Raw genomic sequence first — 12417 nt, forward strand, 5'->3', positions numbered from 1 at the left:
TATAGTCACTGCCCCAGCCTGTACCTCCCACTGCACTAGCTCCAGAGCCTGGGTTCATCTTGGAATAGAGACACCACAAACCTGGTGAGTTCTCAAACTCTTTGTCCCTTGCTAATGTGCAAGGTGAGAACTCTGGCTGTTGTGGTTCTGATGAGCAATTGTTCTCATTAGGACTGAGATTGAGCACCTCTTAGTTTCTAGAATGGTTCACTCGGCCTTTCCTGTCTGAGAACTGTTTTTCAATAACCTTTGTTCCTGAATGCTTTGCCCTTTTTTTTTTTTTCCTGGTCCGTGAAAGAAATGAGGCTTTTGAATATAACATGAGTTGCAAACACCTTTCCCGGTTTGTCATTTATCTTCTGATCTATAGTGGATTCTTCTGGGTGTACATTTTTTTTTTCTTTCAGAGATGACTTTATCTGCATTTGCTTTTGTGGCTTCAGGGGTTTTCTTCATGTGTGGAAAGCCCTTTCTCATTTTTGGGAGAATAAAAGTTTACTTCCAGTCTTTTCTCTCTTTCTTTACCAGTGCACACCTCTGCTGTGGCTTATGGTGGTGCTGGGACCTCAGAGTCTCAACTATGAAAGACTTTTTGCATAACCATCGGGCTGTCTTAGATATTCTGTACACTTCAAAGGGGTTACACTCTCTCCTCCTCTATCTCCTCCTCCTCCTCCTCTCTCTCTTTTTAACCAGAATATTGCCCAGCTCTGGTTTATGGTGATACAGAGGACTGAACCTGGGACTTTGGAGCCTCAGGCATGAGAATCTTTTTTGCATAACCATTATAACTACACCCACTCAGAATGAACTTCTTTTATTTGCAGCCACATGCATTATTTCCTCTATTCCAACATGGTGAGTTCACTATCAGTGCCTAGGGCAGTATGAGGAGGTAACAACTTGTCCTTTGTGTCTCTTTTTGCTCCTTATGGGTGACTCCTGAGAGAACTTTGGGGGTTGGGGGTGGGGAGGGAGCAATTTGCACTTGTTACCTACCTTCTCAAACACTCTGAGACTGTGATTCCAGATTTCCCAGGTTTGTGTCCCTGAAACTGACTGGCAGGCTTCTTCTTTCTGCCTCCTCTTTACTCATTGCTGGGGAAAGTATTGGTTTGGATCTTTCTAGACTACATTGCTTCAGTTTGGGTAGGAAGGCATGGGGTAGGAAACAGGGATGAGCCACAGCACCCTGTTTTGGGAGGTGCTGAGGTGAATGCTGCAATTTTTTTTTTTTTTTTAACAAGCTTGTGTGCTGTCAATTCTTTGTTTTCCTCAAAGTAGAAGGTGTAGTTTTTTGATCTCAGACTTCCTGATACTTGTTATTAAATTTCTTACTGAATTGTAACCTTGCCTTATTCTGGCAAAATATATATTTTGCTTGTTATTTGTCTACAAGGTACATTCCTTTCATTAATTTACCATGAGGCCTGAATTTCAGGCTCTGTCCAGTTATCACAAAATCCTACGATAAGGTAAAGACTAGTATTTTGGAGACTCCTGCCCCCAGGCAGTAGAGGGTTGGATTGCCATAGTTCTTCTTCTTCTAGCATTTGCCCTTCTTCCGTAGCCAGTCAACAGCGTCAGGTTGAGCCTGATGTAAAGTTTCGAGACCTCCTTTGAATCTGGAGAGGTGGCAGTCGTTGACTATGTGGGTCATAGTCTGTCTGTAGCTGCAGGGGCAGTTCGGGTCGTCTCTGGCTCCCCAGTGATGGAACATAGCGGCGCACCGGCCATGGCCTGTTTGATGGCGATTGAGGAGGGCCCAATCATAACGTGCTAGGTCAAAGCTGGGTTGACGCTTGCAGGGGTCTGTGATGAGGTGTTTGTTCTTTACCTCAGCTGACTGCCAACTCTGTTTCCAAGAGTCTGGAACAGAGAAGTTCAGTGTAGGCGTAGGGGACCAGATTGGGTGATGAGACGTGAAACGTTGGACAGGGTGGGCGAAGATATCCGCGTATATTGGCAGGTCCGGTCGAGCGTAGACGTGGGAAATGAACTTAGATGATGCCGCATCCCGACGAATATCTGGTGGGGCGATGTTGCTAAGAACTGGCAGCCATGGAACCGGGGTGGAACGGATGGCTCCAGAAATTATCCTCATGGAGGAATATAATTTGGAATCGACCAAGTGGACATGGGGGCTACGGAACCATACTGGGGCACAGTATTCTGCAGTGGAATAGCATAATGCCAGAGATGATGATCGTAGTGTGGAAGCGCTTGCGCCCCATGAGGAGCTGGCCAGTCTTGCAATGATGTTATTCTTCGCGCCCACCTTTGCTGCAGTTTTTATGAGATGTTTGTGAAATGACAGAGTGCGATCGAGAGTAACGCCAAGATAGACTGGCTGGGCTTCATGCCGGATTCTCGTATCGCCAAGCTGCACATTAAGCTCACGTGAGGCCGAGGCATGGTGTAGATGGAAAACAGATGATACTGTTTTTGCAGTGCTAGGGATTAGTCGCCATTTTTTACATTGCCATAGTGATCACCCATAACTCTGAATGTCTTGCTGCTTCCCTTAGGGTCTGGAGATTGTGTATGGAATAATTGGCATAAACTCAATATATTATGATATTTGGATTATGACAGTTTTAAGTACCCTTACCCTGATGCTTTCTTCCTTAGAAATGTATTCTGACCTTTGTCTTTGTAATGTATAACCAACAACCTGTTGTTTTGTCTGAAAAATGTTATGTTACGCATAAGTTTTACAAATAAATACTCCTCAGATTTTGGGATGAAGGGGCACACACTTGACATTGTCCTAGCTAGGGATGACATATATGTGTGTTCCCACCTGACCTCTTCTTCTTCTTTTTTTTTTTTTTAATGTATAAACAGTTTAACATCTATGTGTAGATTTAAGTATTCTTTTTATATTTTATTAGTGATTTAATAATGATTGACAAGATTGTGGGATAAGAGGGGTGCAATTCCTACCACCAGAGTTCCATATACCATCCTCTTCATTGGAAGGGTCCCTAGTCTTTCTCCCTCTGGGAGTATGGACCAAATATTTTTCTGGGGTGCAGAAGGTGGGTGGTCTAGCTTCTATAATTGCTTCTCTGCTGGACATGGGCGGGCACTGACAACCCACCTGACCTCTTCTGATCAGCTGTATAGTGGTTGGCTGTGCTTACTGTCTCTCCACCCTAGGACACATCTAATCTAATCTCAGGGGCCTACCAACTGGTTAAGGTTCTCCACCCACAAATCTGTTGTAAGAAGGCAGACAGCAGGAGCTACTAGGACACCTATGATATCTCTTAATTTTTGCTGATTGATTACTGTTTTTGTTGTGTGTGGGACTTGAAAGAATTAATGAAAACAAAGATGTTACTATAAGCCTTGCATTTGTGAACACTTATATGCACAAACTGTTGCCTCAAAAGCTTACATGAAAAAGCAATGAGATCGATGATTAAGTCTCTCACTCTCCGAATGAAAAATGCTCATCCATGTATATGTGAACTCATTTTTAAAAATATTTTATTTTATTTATTTATTCCCTTTTGTTGCCCTTGTTGTTTTATTGTTGTAGTTATTATTGTTGTTGTCATCGTTGTTGGATAGGACAGAGAGAAATGGAGAGAGGAGGGGAAGACAGAGAGGAGGAGAGAAAGAGAGACACCTGCAGACCTGCTTCACCACAACTCCCCTGGAGGTGGGGAGCCGGGGTTCGAACCGGGATCCTTATGCCGGTCCTTGTGCTTTGCGCCACCTGCGCTTAACCTGCTGCGCTACAGCCCGACTCCCGTGAACTCATTTTTAAAAAGTCTTATCTATCTCATTAAGGGATGCATTTCCTGAAAAAACATACTTTTGCTTTTAAAATTAGTTATCAAAATTACATAGAAATATAAATTAGAAAAATAACTTAATCTAGAAGAAAGTCCTTAGTATTTAGATTCTTGTACTCACTGGAAATTAAATAAAATTCATTTTAATTAATTTACGTATTTTCTTGCAGAGGACTATGATAGGGTGATCAATAAAACATTTTCAAGCATAAAATTCACATTATGATAAAATTCTTAGGGAGGAATGGAATGGAAATATGAGCTCTGGGAGAAAATACATGATAGAAAATTTTAGTGGTTACAAAAGAGCTTGCTTTGTATTTGTAAATGGATGAGGTCTATGAAATCTCAATACTCAGCAGAATTAACAAATGATGTAACAGTGTGTGTGTGTTACTGGGACTTTGCGCATATGTGATTCCATTGAACCAAGGCTGATATTTACACACACACACACACACACACACACACGTATATATATATTTTGCCTCTAGGCTTATCACTGAGGTTCAGTACCTGCATTATGATTCCACTGCTCCTGTGGTCACTTTTTTGATAGGACAGAGAGAAATTGAGAAGGGAGGAAGGATAAAGAGGGAGAGAGACAGAGACACCTACAGCTGTGTCTCACTATAAAGTGACCTCCTTGCAGGTGGGGAACTGGGGGTTCCTTGTGTGGGTTCTTAGGCTTCGTACTATATGTGCTTAACCTGGTGCAACACCACCTGGCTACCTGCAAGGCTATTTTCCACTGTTAAATTACTTCAGATAATGTAGAAGTTAAAACAAACAAACAAACAAACAAAATCCCCAAAGGTCCCTAAACCAGAAGAACAAAAATCAAACTTAGCTATCACCCTAAATCTTCATTGTATGCACTTCATTAATGCCCAGTTTGGACCTTAGCTTTGAGAATAACAAAATGAATGAACACCCAGAGAAAACTACCTTCGTTTTGGGGTTTTTGGGAATACAAACCACTCATATGGTGTCCCTTCGGCTGTTGTTGACTGGGTCTGAGTGGTTTTATTCTGCAAGGGCTCCTGAGCTCACGTTGAAGAGAGCCCCTTCCTTGACTTAATGAGAACCCTTTTAAACCTGACCCTTTCAGTTCAGTCCCAGCTCCAGGAACTAGACAGAGTTTTCTGTTCTGCTCAGGAGAAGCTCCACACTTTTCTGCTGTTAAGCCTGGCTGCCTGAGTGAGGGTGAGGTGACTACCATTTCCTTCTAGAAGCTCAAATCCACTCAATTGTAGAGATGCAGTCTCATCCCAGGGCTCCCCGAGGCAACATCAAATGGGCAGGTGGCACTCAGTACCAATGGGACTGTTCCATTTTAAGTAACATCATGAATGGACATGGACAGTTGAGGGCAACTGTCTGACCAGGCATTATATTCACTCTTCTCCAGTGGTGAAGTGGATACATCTTTTCTGACTGTCTTCCTAGTTTCCCTCTGGGTGTGGGGGTCAAAAGACTTGAAAATACCATGCAGATCTTCCAAGGGAAGGTCACACGAGGGAAGAGGACCTGTTAAAACACCATCTGTGGAGCCAGGGTGTGTTGAATAGCACGTGCAATTTATATTTCTTAACAGAACAACCAGGAGAAGCATTGCAGGCTGGATGATTTCAGTAACTTTTCCAAGGGCAATGGGAAGCCTTCAAAATACATCCCTCATTTAAAAAGAGCTTGAAGCGATTTTTCTTCCCTTCTAGAACCAAGGGAGATTACATCTAAGAAGTTGATTCCTTATATTGAAATCCTTTCAGGGTGTTATAGCCACAGAACTGAAAAATGATTTTATTATATAATCTCACTTTTCTGGTTGCTCCTTACTGACCAAGGGAAAGAACACAGGATTTGCTCAGCATTGTCCCTTTGGGCTTTGGACTGTGTCTCTGAAATTCAAATTTCTGTGAGAATCAACAAGAAAAGAAGCATAACCATGGTCTCTTGGTGTTGTGGCTCTGGGCTGGATATGTGTACAGGATCTTGGTATCCTTTTAACTGTTTTCTTAGTACAGTTGTTCAAAATGAGAAATGCATTTGACTGCAAACAATTCAAGACTTACAGATGAGGTTAATGGAGTTTGCTTTGGACAAGGCCTTCTTCTAGCGTTTGCCCTTCTTCCGTAGCCAGTCAACAGGTCAGGTTGAAAGCTGTCAGGAGCTGCTTGTTGCTGGCTTTGAAAGTGACTGGGATCCATGTGGATTCAGTCGGCTAGGAAGGATCGTCAGTTTCCCCAATGAATAGGTACTCACGGGATGCACCACGAGAAGGTCAATCCAATGCATCCCGGACAAGGCCTTATGTCTGTGCATTCATCTACCGTGAGTGCCTACTCTTGCTAGGGTAGTATTCAACTAGCCCAGGAAGGATGTAGATGATTCCAGTCCTTCCAACTTTGAGGCTCAAGTGTTGGCTCAGGCTCCTCCCTGCTTTTTGGTCACTTTCTGTCATCTCTCCTCACCTTCAGTTGACCCAGTGCCCCAGAGTTAATTAAATATCTTTTCTCTGTGAGTTCTTTCCTAACTTTCTAAATAGGTTTGACTCTTTCTTTCTTTCTTTCTTTCTTTCTTTCTTTCTTTCTTTCTTTCTTTCTTTCTTTCTTTCTTTCTTTTTTTCTGTCTTTCTTTCTTTCTTTCTTTCTTCCTTCCTTCCTTCCTTCCTTCCTTCCTTCCTTCCTTCTTTCCTTCCTTTCTCTCTTTCTTTCTTTCTTTCTCTTTTTAAAAATTTTGTTGCCCTTGTTTTTTATTGTTATTGTTGTTATTGATGTCTTTGTCATTGTTAGATAGGACAGAGAGAAATGGAGAGAGGAGAGGAAGACAGAGAGAGGGAGAGAAAGATAGACCTGCTTCACCGCTTGTGAAGCAACTCCCCTGCAGGTAGGGAGCCAGGGGCTCGAACTGAGATCCTTATGCTTTGCACCACCTGCACTAACCTGCTGCGATAGCACTTTCTTTCTTTCTTTCTTTCTTTTTTTTTAAATTTTAAATTTTATTTTATTTATTTATTTTTTATTGGGGAATTAATGTTTTACATTCAACAGTAAGTACAATAGTTTGTACATGTATAATATTCCCAGTTTCCCATATAACAATACAACCCCCACTAGGTCCTCTGAATCCTTCTTGGACCTGTATTCTCCCCACCCACCCACTCCAGAGTCTTTTACTTTGGTGCGATATGCCAATTCCAGTTCAGGATCTACTTGTGTTTTCTTTCTGATCTTGTTTTTCAACTTCGACCTGAGAGTGAAATCATCCCATATTCATCCTTCTGTTTCTGACTTATTTCACTCAACATGATTTTTCCAAGGTCCATCCAAGATCGTCTGAAAATGGTGAAGTCACCATTTTTTATAGCTGAGTAGTATTCCATTGTGTATATATACCACAACTTGCTCAGCCACTCATCTGTTGTTGGACACCTGGGTTGCTTCCAGGTTTTGGCTATTACAAATTGTGCTGCCAAGAACATATGTGTACACAGATATTTTTGGATGGATATGTTGGAATCTTTAGGATATATCCCCAGGAGAGGAATTGCGGGATCATAGGGTAGGTCTATTTCTAGCCTTCGGAGGGTTCTCCAGACTGTTCTCCACAGAGGTTGGACCAATTTACATTCCCACCAGCAGTGTAGGAGGGTTCCTTTGACCCCACACCCTCTCCAGCATTTGCTGCTGTTACCTTTTCTGATGTATGACATTCTCATAGGAGTGAAGTGGTATCTTGTTGTTGTCTTTATTTGCATTTCTCTGACAATCAGAGACTTGGAGCATTTTTTCATGTGTTTCTCTGCCTTTTGGATCTCTTCTGTGGTGAATATTCTGTCCAAGTCCTCCCCCCATTTTTGGATGGGGTTATTTGTTGTCTTGTTGTTGAGTTTGGCGAGCTCTTTATATATGTTGGTTATTAAACTCTTGTCTTAAGTATGGCATGTAAAGATCTTCTCCCATTCTGTGAGGGGTCTCTTGATCTGGGTAGTGGTTTCTTTTGCTGTGAAGAAGCTTTTTAATTTGATGTAGTCCCATAGGTTTATACTTGCCTTAGTCTTCTTTGTAATTGGATTCGTTTCATTGAAGATATTTTTAAAGTTTATGCGGGGGAGTCGGGCTGTAGCGCAGCGGGTTAAGCGCAGGTGGCGCAAAGCACAAGGACCAGCATAAGGATCCCAGTTCGAACCCCGGCTCCCCACCTGCAGGGGAGTCGCTTCACAGGCGGTGAAGCAGGTCTGCAGGTGTCTATCTTTCTCTCCTCCTCTCTGTCTTCCCCTCCTCTCTCCATTTCTCTCTGTCCTATCCAACAACGACAACAACAATAATAACTACAACAATAAAACAACAAGGGCAACAAAAGGGAATAAATAAATAAAATAAAAAAAAAAGTTTATGCGGAAAAGAGTTCTGCCAATATTTTCTTCTAAGTATCTGATATTTTGTGGTCTAACATCCAAGTCCTTGATCCACTTGGAATTTACTTTTGTATTTGGTGAAATAGAGTGGTTCAGTTTCATTCTTCTGCATGTTTCAACCCATTGTTTCCAATACCATTTGTTGAAGAGACTCTGCTTTCCCCATGTAATAGTCTGAGCCCCTTTGTCAAAGATTAGATGTCCATAGGTGTGGAGGCTCACTTCTGGGCTCTCAATTCTATTCCACTGGTCAGTGTGTCTATTCATGTTCCAGTACCAAGCAGTTTTGATGACAATGGCCCTATAATACAATTTGAGATCTGGAAGTGTGATGCCTCTGGTTCTGTTCTTTTTCTCAAGATTGTTTTGGCAATTCTAGGTCTTTTCTGGTTCCAGATAAACATTTGTATAATTTTTTCTATTCTCCTAAAAAATGTGCTTGGAATCTTGATGGGGATAGCATTAAATTTGTAGATGGCTCTGGGTAGTATATTCATTTTGATGATGTTAATTCTTTCTACCCATGAACATGTAATATCTTTCCACTTCTTTGTGTCTTTTTCAATTTCCTTGAGTAGTGGCTCATAATTTTCAGTATACAAGTCTTTCACTTCTTTGGTTAGGTTTAGTCCTAGATATTTTATTGTTTTTGTTGTTATAGTAAAAGGAATTGATTTCTGGATTTCAATTTCTTCTAGCTTAGTGTTTGCATAGAGGAATGCCACTGACTTTTGAATGTTAATTTTGTAGCCTGACACCTTACTGTATTGCCTGATGATTTCCAAAAGCTTCTTGCTGGATTCCTTAGGTTTTTCTATGTATACTATCATGTCATCTGCAAATAAGGAGAGTTTGACTTCTTCTCTTCCAATCTGTATCCCTTGAATTCCTTGCTCCCGCCTGATTGCTATGGCAAGAACTTCCAACACTATGTTGAATAGTAATGGTGATAGTGGGCAGCCCTGTCTAGTACCTGATCTGAGTGGAAATACTTCCAGTTTTTCACCATTGAGTATGATTTTGGCTGTAGGTTTGCTATATAAAGACTACTATCTTCAGGAATTTTCCATTTTTTCCGATTTTTTGTAGTGTTTTGATCATAAAGTGATGTTGGATTTTGTCAAAGGCTTTCTCTGCATCTATTGGTATGATCATGTGGTTTTTGGTCTTGTTTTTGTTGATGTGGTGGATCACATTGATTGATTTACGTATATTAAACCAACCTTGCATGCCTGGGATAAACCCCACTTGGTCATGATGAACAATCTTTTTTAATATACTGCTGTATCCGGTTGGCTAGAATTTTGTTCAGTATTTTAGCATCTATATTCATCAGAGATATTGGTCTGTAGTTTTCTTTTTTGGTTGTGTCCCTGTCTGCTTTTGGTATCAGAGTGATGTTAGCTTCATAGAAGCTGGCAGGGAGTATTCCAGTGTCTTCAATCTTCTGGAAAACTTTTAAAAGTAGAGGTATTAGTTCTTCTTTGAAGGTGTTGTAGAATTCACTTATAAAACCATCTGGTCCAGGACTTTTATTTTTGGGGTGGTTTTTGATAACTGTTTCAATTTCATTGGCTGTGATGGGCCTGTTCATGTTATCCACTTCCTCTTTACTTAGTTTTGGAAGTTGGTAGGTTATCTAGGAAATCATCCATTTCTTCCAGGTTTTCTAGCTTGGTAGCATATAGTTGTTCATAGTAGCCTCACATGATATGTTAATTTCTGCGGTGTCTGTTGTGATATCTCCTCTTTCATTTACTATCTTATTTATTTGGGTCTTCTCCCTTTTTTGTTTTGTGAGTCTGGCTAAAGGTTTGTCAATTTTGTTTACTCTTTCGAAGAGCCAACATTTACTTTCATTGATCTTTTTTGTGGTTTTCTTATTCTCAGTGTTATTGATTTCTGCCCTTACTTTAGTGATTTCTGTCCTTCTGGTTGCTTTAGGGTTCCTTTGTTGTTCTTCTTCTAGGTCTTTAAGATGTGCGATCAGGCTGTTTATTTGTGCTTTTTCTTGTTTCCTAATGTGTGCTTGTATAGCTATGAACTTCCCTCTCAGTACTGCCTTAGCTGTGTCCCAAATATTTTGATAGCTTGTGTCTTCATTTTCATTGAAGTCTCGAAACATTTTGATTTCTTCCTTGATTTCCTCTTTGACCCAGAGGTTGTTAAGAAGTGTACTGTTGAGCTTCCACATTTTGGGACTATTACTAATCTTTTGTTGATTGTTAAGTGTTAGTTTAATTCCACTGTGGTCTGAGAAGATGCTTGGGATGATTTCAATGCTCTTGAATTGACTGATGCTGTCTTTGTGGCCTAACATATGGTCTATCCTTGAGAATGACCCATGTGGATTTGAGTAAAATGTGTATTCCAGTTTCTTGGGATGAAGGACTCTGAAAATGTCCAATAGTTCTAGTTTATCTATCTCTTCATTTAGCTCCCTTATGTCTTTATTGATTTTCTGCCTGGATGATCTGACAAGTTGAGAGAGTGGGGTGTTGAAGTCCCCTACTATGATTGTGTTGCTGTTAATGTATTGCTGTAGCTCTTTCAGTAGAAGTTTGATGTATTTAGATGGCTTCTCATCGGGTGCATAGATGTTAATAATTGTTAAGTCATCTTGATTGACTGATCCTCTGAGCATTAAGTAGTGTCCATTCCTATATTTTTAAATCTTATCTATTTTAAAGTCTATCATGTCAGATATGAGAATAGCTGTTCCTGCCCTTTTGTGTGGGCCATTGGCTTGTATGATAGTTTTCCATCCTTTCACTTTAAGTCTGTGTTTGTCTTGTTGAGTTAGGTGGGTTTCCTGTAGACAACATATTGTTGGGTTGTATTTTCTGATCCATCTTCCTACTCTGTGTCTTTTAATCGGTGAATTCAGGCCATTGACATTTATTAATATCAAAGATTGAAGATATTTTAACACCATTCTTGTAGAGTTTTAGAGTGTTCTGATTTATGTCCTATTTATGATGGTCTGACTGTTTATGGAAGACCTTTCAGAACTTCTTTCAGGGCAGGCTTGGTGATAGTTGATTCCTTCAACTGTTGCTTGTTTGAGAAGGTTTTGATGCTTCCATCTAGTCTGAATGACAGTCTAGCAGGATATAGTATCTTGGTTGAAAGCCTTTCTCATTGAGCACTTGATAGATGTCTTGCCATTCTCTTCTGGCCTGTAGTGTTTGTGTGGAGAAGTCTGCTGCTAATCTTATGGGTTTTCCTTGTAGGTGACTCTTTGTTTTTCTCTTGCAGCCTTCAGGATCCTTTCTTTATCCTTATTCCTTTCCATTCTAGATATGTTGTGTCTTGGTGTCTTAAAGTCTGGGTTAATTCTGTTTGGGACCCTCTGGGCTTCTTGATTCTTTATGTCTTTGATGTTGTCTAGACTAGAGAAGTTTTCAGCTATTATGGCCTGAAGAATGTTTTCTTCTTCTCCCTCTCTTTTTTCCTCTGGTAAGCCAATAATGCGTATATTGTTTCTTTTGAAGTCATCCATAGGTCTCTGTTGTTGTTTTCAGCATCTCTTAATCTCTTTTTGAGATCTCTTACTTCTTTTTTAGTTGTCTCTAATTCGTCCTCGATCTTGCTAATTCTGTCTTCAGCCTCATTGATTCTATTCTCTCTGCCCTCTACTGTTTTCTGGAGTTCATCTATTTTGTTTCCCTGTTCTGATACTGTTTTAGCTTGTTCAGCTAGTTGTGTTCTTAGCTCAGCTATTTCAGCTTTCAGCTCTCTAATAACCTTGAGATAGTTAGTGCTTTCTTCCAGAGTCTCATTTGTTGTTCCTGTATTTCTGATTACAATTCTTTCAAACTCTTTACTAACTCCTGTGATTATTTCCTTAGCTAATGTTTGGATGTTGACCTCGTTATTTTGTGCTTTACCCTTTGGGGGGCTTTTAGCTGGACTGTTGTCCTGGTTAGTTTCTCCAATATTTATTCTTGTTGGTTTACCCATTTTATATATTATGTTATGAGTTCCCTCTCTTAGTAATTTTCAAATTACTGATCACTATTTCCTGGATTGACTTGTGTCAATCCAGTAAGGTAATTAAAGGGTTCACAGTGGTGGAAGTTGACAGTTGTTTCAATAGTATTTTAATCCCTGAGTTGGAGCTCAGTGATTTAAAAGCATCTTTTTTTTTTCTTCTCTGTAGGCTATGGAAGCCTGAGGGCTTCTAATTTA

Source organism: Erinaceus europaeus, chromosome 9, assembly GCF_950295315.1.
Source record: "Erinaceus europaeus chromosome 9, mEriEur2.1, whole genome shotgun sequence".
Classification (NCBI taxonomy): domain Eukaryota; kingdom Metazoa; phylum Chordata; class Mammalia; order Eulipotyphla; family Erinaceidae; genus Erinaceus; species Erinaceus europaeus.